The following is a 4767-nucleotide window of genomic DNA, read 5'->3' on the forward strand; positions in this document are numbered from 1 at the left end:
ACATACCTCTTACGATGCAAATACAATCTCAAATAACGCAATGATTTGAAAACACTGCAAGGGAAATGAGAAGGGTGACAATATTAGATTAACAAAGAAATTATTTCACATTGCACATTGTACCTCTATTTAGATTAACAAACATCAGTAATAAAGTCAATCTAATTTCTTGTACTCATCCATAATAGCAAGACAACAGAGAAAATTTTGAGCTGGTAAAGCAAGAAACTAATGAAATGAATCAAAGACCTGAAATTTGAAAAAGGACCAACCTTCAGTTCATGAGTAGCTTAACTACCAATAATTATTATAAGCCTATATAGTCAGTGAACAATTAAAGCACAAAAAAAAAAAAAATCCAATTACTCCAATTAATTAATGGTGTATGGATGAAAAGAGGTTTGCTTGTGGGAGTGTATAGAGGCAAGGGGGCAAGCTTCATGAGGGTAAAGACGGGAAGCCAATGAGGGAGTTGTATGTCCACCTAGTTGTTTTCAGACATGAAATTGGAACTACATTTATTAATAGGATTAGCAAACTCCCAAAAATTAACTGCTAGATCAATGCCTAATTAAGTCGTAGATTACAGAGTGAGTGGTTTCTACTATTCTAGTTAATTTTTCTAGGCAGTTGTATCTTTTCAAACACAGCAACATCTCCTTCATTGGGTTGCCCAGCATCCCACATGTAATGATAATATATAACTAATGGATTATCATATGTTTATATATATATATATATATTATGATAATATATAATTAACTGATTATCATCTATTTCTTTCAATAGGTCAAGTACATATTTGTGCTGAGAAATAAAAATCCCCTCCTTAGATCTTGCTACTTCTTTACCTAAGAAGTACCTTAATTTTCCCAGCTCTTTGATTTCAAACTCCTTTGCAAAACACACTCTTAACCGATCCATCCCTTCTAGGTTGTTTCTGGTTGCAGCAATGTCATCAACATGCATAAGAAGCACTATTATTATACCTGTAACCGAGTGATGCATAAACAAGGTGTGGTCACCTTGACATTGTTTGAAGCCCAACCCTAGCATGACCTTGATAAATCTCCCAAACCAGGCCTTAGGTGACTCCTTCAGCCCGTAAAGGGCCTTTTTCAATCTGCATACAACATTTTTTCCTTCAATTTGCAACCCAAACCCAGAGGGAATCTCCATATATCTCGTCCTCTTAACTCCCCATATAGGAAGGCATTTTTTACATCAAATTGATGTAATGATTAGTCATAGTGAGCTACTAAGGACATAGTACCCTAATAGTATGTCACGATCTTGGGTATTATAGGGGCAAAGCTGTAATTGAGTTACAATTATAGTTAGGGGGTATCTTTGTAATTTGGTTACAGCACATGGGTGTTGTTATTCTGTTATTTCCCTTTTTGTCTTGTAGCTTAGTTGGTTAGAGAGTTTTGTTTGGTAGCTAAGTGAGGCTTTATATATTGCCTCAGCTGTAGAACGGGGATATGCTTGAATTGATAATTGAAATCTGATTCTCTCTCTACAATTTCTCTATAATCTCCCTCTCATTTCTCTATTCTGCTCTCCCTCATTTTCTCTCTAATTTCTTCCCCATTCCTCTTGAATTTTCCCTCTAATACATTCTGCTCTTAACCTTAATTCAATCGGATCTTTCCGATTGTCCATTCCAGTCCGTTATGAACCCTAAGTTGATGACAAATTGGTATCAGAGCAATCATTCCTTGACTGTGGTTTTGGAAAATCAATAGTGTCCGAACATATTTGAAGTAAGCAAGCCAGATTCGAAGCGGAGCAAGACGGTCATTAAAAGCAAATTCAAGCGACTCTTAGTGGAAGCGGATGAGTTGCAGAATTTGGCGATTCCGGCAGATACAAGTGAGCAAGCAATTCTCAATCAAGTCTTGAAGGCTAAGCCAGCAGTGACCCTCAGTTGTGAATTCAGTGAGCATTGGTTAGAAATTGCAAACGAACAGGCCGAACGATTCAGAATTGGCAGGCGACTTGGCCAAATAGATCCGATTGTGATTCCGACAAATTCTTAACGGTTGGGCTCATATTTTGGAGGCACAATTGGGCAGCTGGAGTAGGCACGGTATGGCGACTCCTAAGGGAGTTCCAGTTTATTGGAATTCCCATACGAGAAAGGCCTTCCCATCCTCAAAGCTGTTTGCAGGAGAATTTTGAAGAAACTGCAGCCATCGATTCTCGATTTTGCAGAATTTCGCTAGTTGCAACACAATTGCTCAAGGAAGGCACTGTCGGACTCGAAATTGGTAGGTGATAGAGATTGGGTCAGACATGGAAATAGAAGTCGCAACCAGTAGGGGACGGTGATTGGGTTGGCGACTTCCCTGGGCGGCTAAGGTGAGGCGATTGTCGCCTTGAATCTGGGCCCTCCTGTTCGAATATTGAGAGGGAAGCAGGTGGTAGCTTCGAAGCTGGAATTTCGGCTGTCGAAATAGATAGCAGCAATACCCAGAGGCTGTTTCTCTGCTGATAGCTGAGACGACGGGTTTTTGGTTGCAATTGAATTCCAACACTCTTCGGTGTTAGTTGCGTTTAACATCCAAACAAATTTCCGACAATTTTGGGTCGGAATTGAGGACGAAGCTGGCTAGAAGTAACAGGTGTGAAGTGGACCAAGTCCGAGGCGATGCGAGCAGACCCAAAGCGATCGCAATTGTCCAAGATTAAGCAATCTTGGTTGAAGATTTAGAGTCGGTGATTCTCGGCCGCTCCTAGGAGTGATTCAGCAATAGAGAACCCACAGTAGCACTGTCCAATTGGCTTCAAGGGTGATCAAAGCCGACTCGACGGAAGTTTGAAAATTCTTGTTTGTCGTTGGGAGGTGAAGTACGTTAGGCAAGTCCTCCGACCAGTTCTTGATGCCTCTGAAGGTGGCGGAATAGGTCTTGGATCTCGACTAAGAAGCCCAGCAATTTTGGTATTTGATTCCAGCAAAGTTTGGAGCAGCTGGGAGTGGATTGTGGAAGGCAAATTTGGATGAGTGATTCTTGGCTGTGAATTCTAGCGCTCTTTTGCGGTCCGACTTCATTAATGAAGCAGTAATTTCAGGTGGTAATTCCAATCAAATCCTAGGCTGCTAGTAAGGTAAACAAAGGTTAATTTTGGCTTTGAATTTTGGGATAACTTGTTTGAAGAAGAGCAGTATGTATTTAGCTCCTTGGTCTTCAAAGTATGTTGATTGTGAAAAATCAGCTAAGGGGCGCAGTGCATGTTGGAGACCCTGAGAGCCTCAATTGCAGCAGAAAAATTCTTCATTTTCAGTTGAAATGGGGTCTCAATTGCAGTTGAATGATGCTGCATTTTCAATGGTTAATTTTCATGCAAGAGAGCAGCCTCAATTGTAGCGGAACAGTGCTGCATTTTCAGTAGGGTGTCCTACTCGTGAAGCTAGGGGAGGCAGTGCATACATGGAGCAGATGAGCCTTCAATTGCAGCAGAAGAAAGCTTCCTTTTCAGCTGGAATGGAGTCTCAATGGCAGCCAAAGAAGGCTGCATTTTTAGTGGGCAGCAACAAGGAAAAGAAGAACGGGATCAGCCAAGTTGACAAGTAAACAAGAAGTGTAATACACGAAGAGTGCAAGGAATTCGGTCGAATGTTTTGCGAGAAGTTGCAAGAGTTTGCAATGATACTATCTAAGGAGTATCATTATAGTTTTCCCACCGAATACTTTGATAACTATCATGGAAGTTTTAATAAGGAAGAGTTTCTTAAAATGGAGAAGCCGAAGAAGAACAAGATTGCTGAAAGTAAATCCTTGGTGTACTCCAGCTACCAAGAAGTAAAAGTATTTCCACTTAAGGAGGCCCCTACTGAAGATATGGAGGAGTCTAAACGTACTGCTCCCTTGGTCTTGGCTATGGAGAGGGCTGAGGAGTGCATGGAAGAAGTGATTGGGGAGGAGGAAGTGGAGGATGACACTCAATTAGTTGGCAACTTCTCAAGCACTGCCACTAGAGCTGAGACTCCTGATGCCATTGATCTCTTGAAACAACAAAATAAGGAGCCTAAAGAGAAGGAACAAAGGATTGCACTGAACACCTTGCTTGGAACATCTCACATGTATGTCATTGGCACGGGCACACAAGACAAAGCAAAGGTAACCTTGCAGCAAGAAGAGTTGGAGGATGGGGTTGTAGGAGTGACGGCACATTTGGAACCATTTTTGATAGCACTAAGGAAGAGGCGGATGGCTGAAATTGGTGTGGCAACAAGACATAATGTTGTTGCTGATGAGGAGAAAGAAAAGAGAAGGCAAAAGAAAAGGAAAAAACAAGATAAGAAGAAAGAAAAGCGAAGAAGAAACCGATGGGTGAAGATAGGCATTGGATAAAGAAGTAACAGCTAGGTGGTAATAAGTTTCTTGGGGACAAGAAACATTTCAAGGGGGGGGGGAAATTGTCACGATCTTGGGTATTATAGGGGCAAAGCTGTAATTGAGTTACAATTATGGTTAGGGGGTATCTTTGTAATTTGGTTACAGCACATGGGTGTTGTTATTCTGTTATTTCCCTTTTTGTCTTGTAGCTTAGTTGGTTAGAGAGTTTTATTTGGTAACTAAGTGAGGCTATATATATTGCCTCAGCTGTAGGAAGGGGATATGCTTGAATTGATAATTGAAATCTGATTCTCTCTCTACAATTTCTCTACAATCTCCCTCTCATTTTTCTATTCTGCTCTCCCTCATTTTCTCTCTAATTTCTTCCCCATTCCTCTTGAATTTTCCCTCTAATACATTCTCC

This window comes from Diospyros lotus, chromosome 9, assembly GCF_014633365.1.
Source record: "Diospyros lotus cultivar Yz01 chromosome 9, ASM1463336v1, whole genome shotgun sequence".
NCBI lineage: Eukaryota > Viridiplantae > Streptophyta > Magnoliopsida > Ericales > Ebenaceae > Diospyros > Diospyros lotus.